Source organism: Triturus cristatus, chromosome 9 (genome assembly GCF_964204655.1).
Source record: "Triturus cristatus chromosome 9, aTriCri1.1, whole genome shotgun sequence".
NCBI classification, from domain to species: Eukaryota; Metazoa; Chordata; class Amphibia; order Caudata; family Salamandridae; genus Triturus; species Triturus cristatus.
In genome coordinates, this window is record NC_140592.1 from 166,660,944 (window position 1) to 166,680,177 (window position 19,234).

Genomic DNA, 19,234 nt, shown 5'->3' on the forward strand with positions numbered 1-19,234 from the left:
CAGTTATTAACCTGCATTTCTTATGGAACCAAATTAAAGTTGAGACAACTCAAAGGTCTCTAACCAATGAGCTACATTTAAATAGAAGTATACATAAGAACAAAAGTCCTAAACTTCTTGAGATCTACACCTGTGGATCCTATTTTCGAAAGAATCGGGCCTGGTGGCGCAAAGATATCCCAGAGGACATAGTCCTCACTGAATTATGGATTTGTATCTGTAGCAGTTACACGCTGTGTCTCGGTTACATCCTTTCAGCTTCAGACATTGATCTATATTCCTTCTCGGCCTCTTTGATTAAAGCTGAGAGAAATGTAAGTCGACTCACTAATTTAATGACAGAGGTTTCATCTGTCAACAACTGGATTCGCACTCATCTGGCAGACAAGTCCTCATATCGGGTAGATGTCTTACTTTGGTTCACAAAGGTTTTATTTTCTTAAGAGCATGAGTAAGTCATTGAAGGGGGGTTCTCAGTGGCGAGAATGGCAGCAGAAATTAACAAGCATTGGCAAAACCAAGAGGTCTGGTTTAATGCCCTCATTCAGAATGAATTTACGGGAGGAAGTCAACAGGAGCAGACAGAGGGCTATAGTAGTAAAGTAAGCCCTCATGCAGTTTAATGCAAGTGCTCTACTAGAAGCAGAAGCATACACCCAAACAAGCCAAGACCATTACATGAGAGATGAACACTCTACTGGGCTGAGCCAAGACAGGATAGAGAAAGTCACAAGCTAATGGCTGGAAGAGGCTTGCCCAAGACAGTCATTCATTGATTAGTTGAAAGGGGTATTTTGCTTAACAAATGTGGTGGGTTAATGGGGTTGAACAAGGAAACACTACATGAGCTTATCCGCGATAAGAATGGATGCAAGAGAAGCCAAATCTATGATTATTTGAGTGGCTTTATGTTTGACGATCTCGAGAAGCAGCCTTATAAGTGACAGAATAGGCTAGAGACTAAAGACAACAGTTCCTTGCTTCACTTGAACTTAGTCGTACTCTATTTTATCAGCGGGGCTCCAGATGCAACACTAGAAGACTTTTTAATTTATACTGCACGCCGCCAAAACTAGCGAGCTGGGGGAGGAGTGCAGGTGTTTGTTGTCCGCACTCTCAAAGCAGAGAGACTGATCTGGCAACCATGCTTTGCACCAGGCCTGGGTGTAGTTCGCGGAGTGCAGTGCGAACTGCAGTCAGTGCTGGTATTCCTGCCGCTCGGGTAGAAATTCTACCCGAGCGGCAGCGTGCAAACTTACAGTTCGCGAGCGGGGAAAAAAACTCCGCTGCACATGGAGTTTTCTGCACTCCGCGGACTCAGCGGAGTGCAGAAAACTCCACGAACGAAGCAAAGTTCACCGCCTAGGCCTACTTTGCACTTGCCCAGCGCTTGACTCACTTAAGCAACAGATATCTAGCTTTCTAAAGGAAAAGGGGGCTGCACAACAATGCAGGTGGTATCACTGGGCAGCAGTTTGTTTCTGTAGCTATGACAGTATCTCATTTTCGCACTGCCGTGGCTTTACATCAACAGAAAGGCAAAAAAGCCAAAAAATTAAGAAAACTGATTTTGGCCCCTCTGCAGGGGTAGTTAGAAGGGAGGGTCTGTAACCATGTGCCACTTGTATAATTTGGACATGTGCGAGCGGACATAAATCTCTCATGGATTTATTTTTATGATTTTTTTTTTTTACATATATAAATGGATTTATGTGTAGACCCACCATAAGTGTGCATATGTATCCATATGAGTTTGGAACTCTGTATTTAATCTAAATCTAACACGGAGTGATGGAGTCTTGGCTTTGAGGCAACTTTCGGTCAAGTGATTTACGTCGGTGCTGAACGGTGTAATTCTGATCTTGTTTATTATGTGATTTAACATGGTCCTCACAGGAAAAATTTATAAAAATATTTAAAGAGAAAAAAAAATAAAAGATCGAACTAAAGCCCTCATTATTTTTTGTTAGTGACAGGTTGCTCGTCAAAACACAGACCTATGAAGGTATAGAAGATTATTGCTAATGCAGCGGTCCTCCAATATCTCATGTCTAGCGATAGAGTTGGCAGTAAAGTACTTGGAAGGCTATGTTACCAAACCCTGTACCAATCAGTGAACTTGCACTTAGAATTAACAGCAAACTGTACCAACATGGAGCTTAGACGATTAAGGTTCACCCAATGCTTGATTTTTTATATAATAAGTGCAAGTGTTTAAATTATTTCTCAGAAGCCCATAGTCCGCGCTGGCCAGTATTGGAATTGCTGGATGCCAAACCAGCGTAGTTTTGAGTCCACCTTATGCCTCTTTCTTCCCCCGCCAGACACACCCTGCTCCATTATTTCACTCTTGCAGGTTCGTTTTCATCACTGCTTACGCCCTTTGTCACTATTATTCAGTCTTCCTCTTCTCCTCCTTTACTCCTGTATTTTCCTTGCTCTGGGTTAAAGTCTGATGAGGAAAAGTGAGTGCTGGTCTCCAAAAAAAAGAGTACTGTGGGCTTCACCTGAAACCACCAGCTCAAAATAAGCACTGAGTTCACCCCAATAATCACGTAGAAGGATGAGATTTTGACAGAGAAACGTACTTCAACTTTTTATGAGAAACATTTCAAAACGTTGTGAACTTATGTGAATACCCAAAGGTTATCCTGGGTCATAGCATCATCGTAAGGATTTTGGGGGCCGCTGTACAGAAGAAATTTGAATTTTATTACCCATTTCAAGCCCACATGATGAAAACTAAATTATGTTAAATGTTAACAGTCACAAAGACAGTTGAAATATGTCTTGCCAAAAATCTTTAAAATTTGAGAGAGAGAGAGCGCGAGAGAGAGAGAGAGAGAGAGAGAGAGAGAGAGAGAGAGAGAGAGAGAGAGAGAGAGAGAGAGAGAGAGAGAGAGAGAGAGCGAGAGCGCGAGAGAGAGAGCGCGAGAGAGAGAGCGCGAGAGAGAGAGCGCGAGAGAGAGAGAGCGCGAGAGAGAGAGAGCGCGAGAGAGAGAGAGCGCGAGAGAGAGAGAGCGCGAGAGAGAGAGAGCGCGAGAGAGAGAGAGAGTGCGAGAGAGAGAGAGCGCGAGAGAGAGAGAGCGCGCGAGAGAGAGTGCGAGAGAGAGAGAGCGCGAGAGAGAGAGCGCGAGAGAGAGAGCGCGAGAGAGAGAGCGCGAGAGAGAGAGCGCGAGAGAGAGAGCGCGAGAGAGAGAGCGCGAGAGAGAGAGCGCGAGAGAGAGAGCGCGAGAGAGAGCGCGAGAGAGAGAGCGCGAGAGAGAGAGAGCGCGAGAGAGAGAGAGCGCGAGAGAGAGAGCGCGAGAGAGAGAGAGCGCGAGAGAGAGAGCGCGAGAGAGAGAGCGCGAGAGAGAGAGCGCGAGAGAGAGAGCGCGAGAGAGAGAGCGCGAGAGAGAGCGCGAGAGAGAGAGCGCGAGAGAGAGCGCGAGAGAGAGCGCGAGAGAGAGCGCGAGAGAGCGAGAGAGTGAGAGAGAGAGAGCGCGAGAGAGAGAGAGAGAGCGAGAGAGAGAGCGCGAGAGAGAGAGCACGAGAGAGAGAGCGCGCGAGAGAGAGAGCGCGAGAGAGAGAGCGCGAGAGAGAGAGCGCGAGAGAGAGAGCGCGAGAGAGAGAGCGCGAGAGAGAGCGTGAGAGAGAGAGCGCGAGAGAGAGCGCGAGAGAGAGAGCGCGAGAGAGAGAGCGCGCGAGAGAGAGCGTGCGAGCGAGAATGGATATAAGTCAAATAGAGTGAGTTCAGTTCACCAGGCGAACCTTGGAAGGTGGGGGCCCTGTGCAATTGCTTTAAAATGTCTCTGCAGGGCCACCCATTCCCTCCCCTAATCCTAAACACATAATCCAGCATTTTCCAAACCTGCAGGTAATGGTGGCAGTGACTTTCATCTCAAAACGTAACCTCAGATGGGTTTTTCCACGAACCCTAGAAGTACTTTGACACACAAAACTTTTGGAATGGGCCTTTAATGTTCAAGAGCCTAAATACTTATAAGCAAATTACATACATCCTTATGATTCCAATTGGTGCGGCCACTAAACGGGAATATCCCAATCAGTGCTGGAATGTTGGGGGAACGGGCAGTATTCCTGTTCCCCAAGGGATTATTGCTCGGGAACCAGGTTCTTGGCTGGTGTCAGCAGCTTCTCCCAGCTCTGTCCCATTAGGGAGATGCAGGCTGTCCTTGGCAAATACCGCAGCCTCACACACACTGTGTGGGTCTTGCGGAGCAGCTGCCTGCACAGAGTTGATGAGGCCATTTTCCTCCTCTTCGTGGTGGTGAGCTGCATTGTTAACTAAAGCAAAAAGAACAATCTACAGACAGAATGCAGAACAATATCATACATTCACCCTAGTACAGAAATCTGGGCCTAAATCCATCGTTTTTTTGCTCCCCGTGGAAATCCAGTTTGAACGCAGCCATATGCACATCAGTCCAGCCCGAACTGCCAGGCCAGGTCCTCCCTGGACTGGAAACAAGTATCATAGAGCTGGTTTTGGGGTATCACCCCATATCAGCTAGGCTAGCTTGACTCGAGTGGCATGGAGAGCAAAAGAACGATAAATGTAACCCAGATCAATTGACTGGGGAGAATGCTCTGCATTCCGTCCATCATCTGTGTGTCTTTTGCTTTCTCGCCATAAGTGCACCAGGTAGTCCAGACGTGGGTGCCGGGCACACTGTCACTGAATTCAAGCAAGCCTGGCTGATGAGGGGTGATGCCCCGAAACCAGTCCCAGGATACTTGTTTCTAGTCCAGCAAGGACCTGGCTTGGCAGTTAGGTCTGGACTGTTTGGACCTAGCTTGGCAGTTTGGTCTGGACTGTTCCCATGAGGCACAGGGTCAAGACTGATTTGCATATGGCTGGATCTAAACTGGGGTGGCATGGTGAGCAAAAGAACGATCGATTTAACCCGATCTATTGACTGGGGGAGAATGGTTGATTTGCTCAGCATTCCATCCATCATCTGTGTATCCTTTGCTTTCTCACCCTAAGTGCGCTGGTTATGCCCAGACGTGGGTCCCGGGCCCCCTGAGCCACTGGATTCAGGCTAACCTGGCTGATGAGGATGAATGCCCCAAAACTGGTCCAGGATGCTTATTTCCGGTCCAGGGAGGTACTGGCTTGGCAGTATTGTCTGGAATGTTCCCAAGAGGCACAGGGTCAAGACTGATTTGCATATGGCTGGGTGTAAACTGAGGTGGAATGGTGAGCAAAAGAAATGGATTCAACCCATATCTATGGACTGGGGGAGAATGGTTGATTTACTCTGCATTCGTCCATCATCTCGGTCTCTTTTGCATTGTTAATTAAAGGCACCAATATTGAAAGAGGTTTCCTTTCCTTTCAATCTGGCCTGGGCTCTCCACATCTGTGTAGTTGGCAGGCAATTAATTCCTTTTCAATAGGTTGTCTCTGGGCTTGGCACAGGTACGGCATTTCATATCTACAGATGGAGCAGCGGATTAGAGGTACAATGAGGCAGTTTATCAGGTAATCTGCTGAGAGATAAACTTATGTTTTAGCGTAGTGGCTTTTTCTTTTTTTTTTACTTTTGGTCGTTTGCATCTGTATTCACGTTTATTTATGTCCGCCATGAATATTTATGTTAAGCAAAGTGATGGAGGTTGTAAAACGCAGTCTATATGAGGCAAATAAAATATGTCACTACAACTTTAATATTGCTTCTTTAATTGTCAATTCCTTTTGGTGCAGAGTTTATATTAATTAGGCATATGTATGGATGGGACCCTAGTGGCTGGGGATTAGACGGGCTGGTTTCTTACACTTGCATTTACAATGTGTTCCCGTGCTGGCACCGACTGTAATGGTGTTGGGCAGAATGTTTAATTTGATACACGATTGCTCTTGCATATCGCTGATGCATAATAGATAAAAAGGGTGCATGTTGCGCGGAACTGTCGAATTCGGTTTGTTGTTTCATGCATAAACCACAGAATGCATATCTTTCGATTCCGTCTTGCTGGACTCCGCCCCCCTTTAATCCTACCTCTGCAGCGTCCCTAGTTTAGCATTTCCAGAGTTATGTTTTTTCCAATTCCAGTGCTGATCACAAGACATTGATCCCATGTCAGAAGCGCGTTCTAGGGTGAAGATCACTGTAGCTGGAACTTATCAGCAATGCACCAGTGTGGGTAGAAGCATTTTAGTAAATTTTGATCAGTTGGAGTTCAATTCAATTTTCTTTTTTTTTTTTTTTTAAACTAAACCAGTAGAACACAACCGAACAGCATGTGTGTTCAAACCATGCGTTGTGTCTCGATTCTAGTGTGAAAAGTGTTAAAAGCGGGAGTGGGTTGGAGTTGGCCTAACGGCTAGGGCGGTCGACCTCAAATCTGGGGAACCGGGTTTGAGTCTCGGCAAGTACTAGCAACATCCTGTGATACTGGGCAAATCATTTAATCTCCCCGTGCCTAACAAAAATGAATGTGTCCTCATGTAACGCAACTGGTGCCCGTGTAAAGCGCTCCGATACCTCATTCCCTCGGGTCACGTTTGCGCTATATAAATCTTCGTTAAAAAAATGACGCATATTCAATTTTCTGAGCAGAGGGAAATGCATCTTTCACTCGCGCCAATACACATGCTTCTGTTCAGCAACTTTGCGCTGCACATCCACCACGTAATTAAAATGCATATAGTTCAGCATGTTGCATGTAAGCTGAAAGACTCCAAAGGATGTCCATAGACCCAATGTACATGGGAGCGCTTCACAACCTTGCCCTGGGTATTAAGCACTATATACAAGTAATGCAACCAGAACTAAAAAAAAAAAACATGCTTCGGGGGTATGACAAGGACTATATAAATAACAGAATATAAATCAATTTGGTAGCTAAATGATGTCTTCAAGATCCCATTAAGAGCCTGGTCGAGGTCTCAGAAAGCAGCTATTCTATTCTATTAACCAAACTCTGCTTTTCGAGCAAATTACATTTACTTCCCAGGTTCTCTCCTGCTGGTTTAAGCAGCTCTGAATGGGCGCTGCCGCTGCCTTTGTAAGGTCTATCAGGTTGCACGGAGGGCCCCGGTGAACAATTGGTTATTAACATTCTGAGGAACAAAGGCCCTGCTTGTGAGGCCCGGCGGACCGTGAAAGGGCGGAGTCGGATCTCTGGGACACCTGAGAGGCCTCAGCTGCGGCCCTGCTCCGTCCTTTCTGAAGGATTAACCTCTGAATGAACGCCAAGCTTTGTATCCCAGGGAGAGCTCATTCAGGCCTGGCTGCAACCTTAGCGCGCCAGGTTCGGAACTCCAGTGCTACAGAAGGCCTCCCCTATCGATTGCACATTCCTTCCTAATACCGGCGAGCACGCCACTTGCATTCGTTTTTTCTGCTCATTTTTAAACCCAAAGGGGGTAATTACAGATGGAGTCGTTTTTACCTGGATGATACTGAACAATGGTTTCCAGGAGAAAACTATACATTGGTTGCTGAGCCTTACAGAGGTGCGTTAAGGCCAAAGCTTGCACCACTTGGGCGACAAATGCTTCGCTTTTCTGACTGCAATCCTTTTATCCTGCGGGGATGTTTAATGGGCAAACCTACCCTCACCGACCCATTTATCCAGCTTACACAGTGGTGTCGCTACTGTTGGGTTATAGTTAGGTCAGAATTTCCATAGAAAGAGCGTTTTTGTTTTGCTAATATATTTGGCACCAATTGACCATTTTTTAAATTTTTTTTAACTTTTTATTGACATTTTCAAAACATAGGCAAAAATCACAGGCATTGCATATAATGAGATTCGATCCGATGACAAATATACGGACATTTTGCACACGATATAATATTTCGGTGACATTATTCTTGCATTGGACCCCACCCTAAGCCAGAGTCCCGCCACACATACTCAAATTGTGTAATATCATACATTCCAGTCCATTGGTCACATCAGTCGCTTACTTCTGATTCTGAATCTTCCCTCGGGGGCTCGAACACATTCCCTCGATAGGCATTCCACCCTCCCCATAGCAGAGACCAGTTTTTGGGGTATCCTCTATGAATGTATACTGTCTTTTCAACAATCATTGCATTGTCCATAGCCTCACTCCATTGGGGAAGGGTAGGAGTTTGTCGGGATCCCTATTTCTGTGCTATATTTCGCTTCGCCAGCATCATGCTCAGTGTTACCCAAGATTGTGCTGTGCGGTTCAGATCTGTAGGCTCCTATATGTTAAGGAGGCATCTCCTTGGTTCTGGGAGAATCGTGATCTTCGTAACCTGCGAGAGGGTGCGCATGACTGCCTTCCAGTAACGGACAATTGCGGGACATAGCCAGAGGGTGTGAAAGAGAGTCCCCTCTTCGCCTCATTGTCGGAGGCAGAGCGGTGAGTCTGTCCGATGAAGTTTATGTAGGAGTGTTCGGGTGTAATAAGTACGGTGTAGGATTTTTATTTGTATCTGCTTTAGTTTTGATGGTATCGCTACTGTTTTAGGGGATGAAAGCGCGTCTTGCCAATCTGCGTCATCTAATTCTCCCATCTCTAATTCTCATTTTGATTTAAGGGCTTTTAGGGGGTCCGGCTGGTTATTTATTATTTTCCGATATGTTTGAGATATGGCTTTTTTGTTGAGATGCTCTGTGAGAAGTCTATCTTCTAGCGGTGAGGCTTCCGCAAGCTGTGTGCCCAGTGTGATTGCGGCCATGAGAGCGTGTCGGATCTGTAGGTAGCGATATTTTTCAGTATTCGCCAGTCCATATGTAGCCTGTAAGTGGGCAAACAGGACTACTTCTTTTTTCCTCCACAGATCCCCGACTCGCGAGATTCCTATCAAGTCCCATTGTCGAAAGCCCTTAGTATTGCGTAGCATTCCTAGTTGTTTTGTGTCCCATAGTGGCATAGCCTGCGCTATCTTTCCCTCCCATCCTAACGCTTGTTGAGTCTCAAACCAGATTTTTACCGTATGGGCAGTCGGGCCCGAGAGGTTATGTCTTCTAACCTTGTTGTACAACGCACCCATAATTCCTATAGTGTCTAGCAGATGTCTATCCATGCAGTATGCCAGGTCGTCGCCGGGTACGTGTAGCCATTGGTTTATTACCATGAGCTGCGAGGCCCAATAGTATACTTTGACGTTGGGGAGGGCAACACCCCCATCGTACCAGCTCCTTGTTAATTTATGGAGTGCTATCCGCTGCATTTTCCCATCCCATAATAGACTGGTCACTTCTGCGTTTATTGCTGTTATGTATGCTGGAGAGACTGGGAAGGGCGTGTTCTTCAGTACATACAGGAACCTGGGGAGCGCCATCATTTTAAAAAGGGCCGCTCTTCCCAGAAGTGTTAGTGGTAGCCAGTGCTCGACGTCTCGACGGAACCGTATTAGGGGCTGTGTGTGATTTTCAGCAATGAATTGTGCTCTATCAGGTGTTACATATATCCCCAGATATTTAAATCCATTTTCCGCTATCTGTATTACACACCTTCTTGGGAGCCGCGATGGGGAACCCTGAAGTACATAAAGGTGAGACTTTGCCCAGTTAATGGCATATCCAGAGACCCGCCCATACGACGTACATATATCTAGGAGACAATTAATTGAGCGCGTCAGAGACGTCAGGTACAATAAAATGTCATCCGCATACAAGGAAATGCGGTACTCCCCATCCCATTGCCCATCTCAACCACGGATTACCGGGTCTTGACGTATCCAGGCCGCCAATGGTTCCAAAACCAGCGCAAACAGAAGTGGCGAAAGGGGGCAGCACTGTCTTGTTCCCCTCCCCAACGGGAAGTCGGTCGATATATGGCCATTCACCACCACCTGCACCAATGGTTGTGTGTAAAGTAGCTGGATCCAGGCGCAGATCTTGGGTCCAAATCCCAAGTGCCGTAGAACTGCAAACAGGAAGGGCCATTCTACCAAGTCAAACGCCATTCTAGCATCAAGTGACAGAATGACGGCATCCTCCTCTATAGTGGAGCGACGCACGATGACAACATGGAGTCGTCGCAAATTAAGGGCGGTATTACGATTCGGCATAAACCCCGACTGATCCACTGTGGCTAGATGTGCCTGCAGCCTCGTTGCCAATACTTTAGCCAAGATCTACGCTTTGGCATTAATCAAAGAGATCGGTCTGTAGGACGTACATTCGTGCGGCGGTTTATTGGGTTTATGAATAGCCACTATAGTGGCTAATCTCTGATATCTGGGGAGGATCCCCTTCTCTAAGCTGTCGTTATACATATTCAGTAAGTGAGGAACAAGCTGCGTTGCTGCTTTTTTTTATATAATTCCACCGAGATCCCGTTTGGTCCCAGTGCCTTCCCTGTGTGGAGCGCGGCTATTGCAAATGTTAGCTCTTCATGCTCTAAGTCTTTCTCGAGGGCTTCAACCGCAGATGGGGCTAATGTGGGCATTTTTATATCTTTGAGAAATTCTAGATTTTCTGCAATTGTGGTTGGGGCCTCTGGGGTATATATCTTTCTGTAATGCGCCGCTAGTGCCTCCACGATCCGCTGGGGCTCCGCCGTTAAGCTGCCATCTTCTAATTGGATCTGTGCCACCCATCTAATAGCCTGTTCCTTTTGTTCCAGCCAGGCTAATAGCCTACCTGCTTTATCACCTAGTTCGTAAATAGTGTGTTGTGTCTTGGTGTGTCTAGTTTTCGCCACCTCCCACATATATGACTTGTATTCTTGTTGCGCCATGCACACCCCATGCATTGTCTTTTCGTCTGTATGCATCACATGGTCTGCCTCTGCCAGGGATACCTGTAATTCAAGACCATCCATTTCCTTCTTCTGAGACTGTTTATGATTCGTCACTATCGAGATGGCCTGTCCACGAAGGAATGTTTTATAGGCTTCCCACAGTGTCGTCAGGGACGTCACGGAGTGCTTGTTTTCCGCGAAATAATGCTTAGTTGTCACGAGGAGGGCTTACTGATTTTGTGGATTTTCAAGTATCCAGGATGGAGTGGAAATAGCCTACGCTTCTTCAGGGTGAAGGCAGCGTATGTAATAAGCACTGGTGAATGATCTGAAATACCCCTGGGTAAGTGTGCCACCTCTGTCACTCCCACAAGCCCCGTCGCCAATGTAAAGATGTAATCTAGCCTGGAGAGGCTGTTGTGCGCCCCAGAGTGTAATGTATATTGCTGCTCTGTCGGGTGTATAGTTCTCCATACATCTATTAGACCTAATGCCTCAGTGAATTTGTGTTATTTAGGATTATTACTACTGGGTTCTCTAGGGGGCTTTCTATCTACAGAAGCATCCATTGTCGTATTGAAATCACCTCCCATTATTAATTCTCCGTGTGGAAGTGACAGGAGGAATTCCCCCAGAGCCTGGAAGGTAATCTGATGTAGAGCCAGAGGGACATATACTGACACCAAGTTATAGGTTTTCCCCTCCCACTGGCTGGTCATTGCAGCAAATCGCCCCTGGTCGTCTTTTCGGGAGTCGGTTATTATCAGTGGGAAGTGTTTATTAACTAGTATGACCACTCCCCGTGACCCTGACGTAAAATCAGAATGTACCACCATTTTGAAGCCCCATCTATCTAGGGCTCCACAGGCCAACCCTCTCAAGTGGGATTCTTGAATAAGTGCCACTGCCGGGCCTTTACGCTTAAGGTATTGTAGGACCAGCCCCCATTTTATTTTGTCCCCTAATCCATTTACATTCCATGACAACACTTTGAAGGGGGGGGGGTCAGGCGTCCAAGGGGTCGCTATCATTGGCCCCAATTCGTCAGTTGGGGCACCAATTGACAAATCTTCACAAAACTTTAAATAAAAAAAAATAAAACAAGCATTTGCAATGCAATAGGTCTCGACTTTGAGCTATTGGCCCCGCAAATGTCAATAGCTTAAATTCTCGCAATTGCAAGACCTATTGAATTGCAAATATTGTTTGTTTTCAAGCACCCCATGCTGTGCTTGCACTAAATAGAGGCCACGCCCCTTTCTTTAGACGAGTCGCGTCTTAAGAAAGGGGCATGGTCTCTATTAAGGGCAAGCGCTGCATGGGGATCTTGGAAACAACCCACCCCAAAAATATTTGTAAAGCAATAGGTGTCGAATTTGCTAGAGTTTAAGCTATTGTCATTTAAAATGGCAATAGCTCAAACTCTCCTATTGCGAGATCTATATCATTGCAAAGAAGCAGCCGCCATTGTCCTGGTTGCTTTGAAAGTGAAAGCACGCATGCCGCCGAGTATAAGGAAAGCATGTCATGCCTGCAGTATGGCAAAACCCATTAAAGAAAACAGTACTTACAGAGTAAATAACACAGATGGTGTAACAACCAAAATAAAAGAGCCAGTCCTCATGGCAGGTTACAAATGAAGACAAGGCGGTACTAAGGAGGGACTAACAAGCCGATTACCGAATCAGACGCCAGCATTTACAAAGGACAAAGACACACGCCAATGAAAAATATGGGCGGAGAGTGGGTGGACTGCAAGTTCATACTTTAATACAGCATGCTTCGCAGAGCTGCACATGCGCTGCCCAGGCTCGACCTAAAAATGATAAAAAGATCTAACCTTATGTTAAAAAAAATACCCAAAATATCAATAAAAAAAACACAAAGGTCAAAGTGATGTCATAGTTAGGTACGGTAAAAAGATTTTTGTTTACATTAAAAAAACGAATAATTCACTTAAAAAAGTAAAGGATAAAGTGATGTTATAGTAAGTTGGTGAAATAAGACAAACACAAATGTATAAAAACAAAAAAAAGAACCATTGAAACTCATAACATATAGTTTACTGAGCTAACTATAACTTGCGCCTTTGCAATGCATGCCTTACAACCTTGCATATTACATCACACATGACATGTTAAACAACATCATTGATGGCATCTCAAATGCCAATTGATGACATCACTAATGATATATAATCATTGTGACACCATTGTAAAGGGTTTGTGGACTTGAAGTAGTTCAGCATGCTAAACCTGTTGACAATTTTTTCATTTACCTTAATGGGATTACCCTCTTAAAAGACATCATATGACCCACGATTTTAAGTCGAGAGTTTGACAGGTACACATTTGCCACTGAAAGGATACTTTGTCAGGCCCTATGGACAACCCTCTGTAGTTTAGTAAAATACACTATGCACATTCCTGAGATAGGCACAATGGCATACCATATTAGAGCAAAGCTTACAACAAGGCGTCCAACTGTAAAAATATGTTTACAACAAATAACAAATGCACAGCAAGTACTGAAAGCAAATAGAGCGGCTTGGAAACAGAACACTTACCTCACGTCGAACATATTTATGCACGTGTATATATATCCAGGCATAGGAAAACAAGTGTTGCCCCCTGACAGGACACTCCGCCCATTACAGATGCAAATCATTGCAGAGTTCAGCCCAAGTAAACAACCACAAGGAAGCGCGATCCTGACACGTAAACTCAAGAGGCAGCCATTAAAATACATGCGCATGACTTCACGAGAAAGCAATCTACGTTAGATGCCTCAGTTAATGAAAACGGACTTATTGTCTGGACTGCGAACCCGCCCACGGTTTTACAACTCTGTGGGAGACCCCTATCCACCACCCCCATGGTTCAAATGTGTTTGTGTGCATTAGATATAGTTGGAAAAAGCCAGCGCAAAATACAGTAAGTAAGTCAACAAGCGAGCCGGACAAGGCCCATGATGGCGAAAGGTGACGCGGAAAAATTCAATTTAACCATCATCCGCAATTGACAAAATTTCAGAATAAAAAAAAAATCTTTATAAGGTTTCCAGGATAACGAGTACTGCTGTTACATTCAAAGCGGGCGGGAATGGTATTTGCTTCTGATTTGAAAACATGGGTTTGTGAATTTGGCATAAATTGTTCTTGCATCCACCATGATTTTGCTCACAGAGCGGGGTGAAATTTCGTGGGCAAAGGGGTAGGAATGGGAATACTGTTCTGTGAAACTGGATGCAAACTGAAGCTTAATAGTAATCCGTATTTTGGTGGGAAAGCTTGGATTCAGTTGAAACTAGCACAAGAGACGACCGGCTCTGCACAGGAGAAACCCAGAAACTTATCAAAGCATCACACTTCTTTATCTGCGATATCGATAACACATTAACGGACCTATTAAAGTTATGCCCATGAAGGGCAACATGCTGATAAACAAGCAAAGGGAAGCACTTCAAAAACATACCAGAGTCCTTGGTGCGGATGACCAGCGGTGGGCTGGAGATACGAGATAGGATAGGGAAGGGACGCCCGGCGGGAAACTGGCACAAACTGTGTTGCTAAAATAAACAAGCCCAGCGGAGCGTGTCGCGCGCGCGCTTGGGGGCGGGGGAGCGCATTCCAGGCGGGGCAGCGGACCCTTTGAAGTGCTCCCAAAAAGCGGATTGCATGGCGGCACGATGCGCGTGATTGTGCGCGTGCTAGCCATGCAATCCGCTTTTTGGGAGCACTTTTAAAAGCCCCTATAGTCTCGCTTTGCGATCGCTTACGCGATAGCAAGGCGAGACCTAAAAAGGGATAAAAATTACATTCACCAGGGCTCCTTCCTGAAAGATTTACGGGTGATCTGTCAAAGGGGGCTGTGGGGAGCAAGAAAAAGGAAGCTGTCGCAAATCTGTTAATTCCCATAGGAAATTTTGATAACCAATATAGAAGAAAATGACTGAACAGAACTACACCAAATTTTGCAGAAAAAAGGAAGAAAGAACTTTACTCAGAAAGCATGCTTTTTGTGATTGTGTAATTCCATTCAGTTGGTTTCATAAATTTGAGTTTAAAGAGGTGATTGGGGTGGGCTTGAAAGGGTTAAAAACAAAAACAAAACACTAGGTATATCTGATCCAGCAGGAGTTCTTTAAAATAGAGCTATCTGACAAAGGGAGCACTTCCCTCGTCCTGTGCCAAAAATGAAATTTTGTGCTGTGGGTAATGTGTACTATGCTGGACACAGCACAGCCCTGGCACAAGCAGCACCCCAGTGGTAAGGCAGGACTTTGCAAGCTTCAATAAGCTTTCGTGGTTCTGCAGTACCATGTAGGTGGTGCTTGTGCAGCGGTACGGCAGGAGAACTGGAAAACAATTGTTAAAAAGTAAATGTGAAAAATGTGGAGTGTGGTCTGCAGAGGGTTGGCCTCGGGTGTGGCTGGGAGCAGGCGGAGGCTCAGGGGAGCAAAGCCCTCTTCTCTGGGATTCACAGACATGGTCTGGCACTGCGAGGCCTGGAGATAGTCTTTCTTTGGGCCTCGCATCTATGACCTAGAGCTGTGAAGTCCAGAGGAGGGGGCACTCCATCCATGAACTAGCGTTGTCAGGTCCAGCAAGGAGGGTCCCCTGTCCTGTGCCTCACAGCCAAGAACTAGTGCTACGAGTCCCCGGCACCACTACTTTGCGCCTCGCGCTAAGAGATAGCTAAGATCCAGTTCTTTGAGACCCATGGGGGTGGGAGCCTGGGGGTCATCACTCTCTTCTGACCCCCATACACATCACCCAGCACGTGGGACCCAGTCCAGAGTTACTAGGCCCTGGGGGAAGAGGCCCCACTCTACTGGGCCTTGCAGCCATGACCAAGTACCACGAGGCCAGTCCAGATTTACTAGCCTGGGTCCCACTTCCCAGGGCCTCGCAGCCATGATCCATTGATGTGAGTCCTAGAGCCAGCACAGCGGGGCACAAGGTAGGGGTGCCCTCTCCTGGGCCTCAGGGCCATTGTGTAGGTCTCTGAGGCCAGAGTGTAGGGTCCCTGTTCTTCAAGGCCTTGCAGCCAGTGCCTAGTGCTTCGAGGCAGCCATATCTCTCATACACCTACGAGGTTTCTGCGTTCGGTCCTCTACCACTAACCTTGGAAAAGTCAACATGCCTTAAGAGTGCGAGAAGAACTTCTGCCAACTTTTAGTAAGATTAGATATGGGAGGTGGCACATGAGTAGTGTGGGCAGGGTGGGTGGGGAGAGAGAGAGAGATCGAGAGAGAGAGAGATAGAGAGATCGAGAGAGAGAGAACAGAAGAGAGAGGAGAAAGAGCTGTTATCAGTGGTGTACTGCCACAGCACTTCTTGATGGTGAGCGGAGCATCGGACCCTGGGCAGCTGCTCATACTGTCCATGCTTAGCGCTGGCCCTGATTCCAGACACAAGTTACAGAAAGGGGGTGGGTGACCAGAATGGAAGAGGCCACTGCTGCCCTGCTGTTGTCCCCATGAAACTGCTACCAACACGTGTGCAGTGAGGTGCTAAGAACCTGGTCTGGAGCGGTCAGCCAACGCACAAGTCCTGCGAGGAGCAGAGCACTGCATGCACCTATCAGGGTAAGGTGTATCGGAGGCAACATGCAATGCACTGTGGGTGTGTGTGAGCAGCAACCCTCAGTGTGACCACACAGACCACAGTACAACCTACCAAGGCCACCACTAGCAATAAATCATGAAGATTTAGACATGCACATCTTGTGGAAAGAAAAAAAGGAGTAGTTTCTTACCTGTAACTCCAGTTCTGTAGTAGGGGTATCTCTGTTATAGTCATAATCTATGAATAGTCCCGCCCATGTGCGGGGACCCCGGAGCAATCAAAATATCTCTTAAGCTGTCCTGCATTTGCAAACCTGCAAAGACACTTAAGAGACAGACAAAATAATACAGCCTAATAACAATATGGCTGCACTGGCCAGCACTTCATCTGAAGTGAACACAAAAGCCAAAATAAAGTTTAAATGTCATTTTTATTCACATCTGACATGTTCCTTTATTGTATCGCACTCCCTTCACCAAAATCCCTTTAAACAATAGAGAGGAAGGGGTGGACAGACAAGCCCTATAGGCTGTCATTATGTGTCTGCTAAAAAGGATACCGTGCCTTTAAGGAACTCTCCAGAGACCCCCGGTATCCCAGGATGCACAGCCAAAGCAAGTTACTTTCAGTTCTTTTTGAAGGTGTATAACAACAGGCCTGATACTGTCAGGTTACTCCACCGGGGAGGAGGGAGGGTCGCTTATGACTATAACAGAGATACCCCTACTACAGAACTGGAGTTACAGGTAAGAAACTACTCCTTCTGTAGTAGGGGATCTCTGTGTATAGTCATAATCTATGAATAGAATGGCAAGCCCATCCCAACCAACAAACAGCGGTGGAGTAAAAACCGAACACCAACAAATTACTGTGCAAACAAATTCCTCAGCGAAGCCTGTTCAACCTGCGCATCTGCCCTAGCATCAGAGTCCAGGCAGTAATGCTTAGTAAACGTATGGACCGACTTCCAGGTGGCAGCCATACAAATGTCAGCAATTGGAACATTCCTAAGCAAAGCTGTAGTCGCTGCTTTGCCCCTAGTCGAATGCGCTGTAGGCTTACCCCCTAACGTCTTATTAGCTTTCTGATAACAGAGCTGAATACAAGACACAATCCATCTGGAGATGGACTGTTTCGAGGTAGCTAGACCAGTTCTTACTGAACCATAATTTAAAAAAAGTTGATCCGACCTGCGGATGTCTTTTGTCTTATCTAGATAGAATTTCAACACTCTACGCACATCTAGCGAATGCAGAGACCTCTCCGCCGGAGAGGAGGGATGCTGAAAAAATGTAGGCAAAGTTATCATTTGATTTACATGGAAATCAGATATCACTTTAGGCAAAAACTTAGGATGAGTACGCATTACCACTTTAGAAGCATGGAATACAGTATACGGCTCTTGACAACACAGAGCCTGAATCTCACTTACTCTCCTGGCCGATGTAATGGCCACAAGGAAGGCAGCCTTCCAGGACAAATGCTGTAGAGAAGCCTTATGAATAGGCTCAAAAGGCTCCCTCATTAATCTGGACAACACCACGTTCAATTCCCATTGTGGAGAAGGTCGTCTAACAGGGGGAAACACCTTACGCAAACCCTCCAGAAAATCTTTAATCACAGGGATTTGAAAAAATGAGGTTTGGGAAGGGCCCTTTCTATACGCAGTCAAAGCTGCGAGATGAACTTTAATAGACTGAAAATTAAGCCCAGATTGAGCTAACTGCAGCAGATAAGGCAAAATAACATCTTTACAGGATGTAGGGTCAATGTCCTTTGCCGTGCACCATAAGCAGAATCTCTTCCACTCATAGGCGTAAGAAGTCCTCGTAGACGGTCTCTTCGCCTCTTTCAAGATCTCCATACAGTCCTGAGGTAGGTTCAAGTGTCCATACTGCACTAGCTCAGGAGCCATGCTGCCAAACTCAAGGACGAGAGATTGGGGTGAACCATCTGTCCTCCGAATTTCGTGAGAAGGTCCGGCCGACACGGCAGGCGCCGGTGTGGCAGAACAGACCGGTGAAGAAGGTCGGTGAACCACCATTGCCTCGGCCACTCCGGAGCAATCAGGATCATCCTGGCTCTGGATTGCGACAGCTTGATCAGCACCGCCGGAATCAGGGGAATGGGTAGAAAGGCGTAGAGAAAGCTGTTGGACCAGCTGATCCATAGGGCATTCCCCAGTGTCCCTGGTTGGTAGTACCTGGACGCGAAGTCGCGCCATTTGCTGTTTTCTGCCGTAACGAACAGATCGATATCCGGAGTGCCCCACTCTGCGAAGACGTCTCTTAGCACGTCGTCGTTTAGCACCCACTCGTGATTTTCTTGAACGAGCCTGCTGAGCGCATCGGCTTGGGCATTCTGCACTCCCGGCAGATGGGTTGCCGTGATCGTTAGGTTCCTGGCCACCAGCCAAGTCCAGATCGTCTGTGCCTCCCGAGACAGCGTGCGTGAACGGGAGCCCCCCTGCTTGTTGAGGTAATACATGGTAGTAGTATTGTCCGTCTGAACTAGCAGGGAGTTCGTCTTGAAGGAGGAATGGAACGCCTTCAGGGCCAAGTGTACTGCTCTGAGTTCCAAAAAGTTGATGTGGTAAGTCATCTCCGTCGGTGACCATATCCCCTGAATCTGAAGAGGGCCCGAATGCGCTTCCCAGCCCTGGAGAGACGCATCGGTCACTATGGTCTGGACTGGAATATCCTTGTGAAAGGGAGTCCCCTTGCAGACATTCTCTGAGGAGCACCACCATTTCAGAGACTGTAGAGCGTGTTGGGACAGATGAATCCTGTCTTCCCAACGCCCCCGCCTCTGGTCCCATTGATCCTCCAGACATTCCTGCAGAGGCCTCATATGCAGACGGGCATTGGGGGTGAGAAAGATGCATGAAGCCATCGACCCCAGTAAAGAGGACACCGTCCTCACTGTAGGAGAGTGGGCTGAGAGGAGGGGCAGGGCCTTCCAACGGATAGATAAGCGTCTCTCCTCCG

General features: G+C 46.7%; 1 protein-coding gene across 1 annotated transcript in view; it reads right to left on the reverse strand.

Moving 5' to 3' along the window:
• IL17RD (interleukin 17 receptor D) overlaps nt 1-19,234 on the reverse strand; it is a 219,243-nt gene that overhangs the window by 37,265 nt on the left and 162,744 nt on the right. The gene's annotated exons all lie outside the window — the stretch shown is intronic.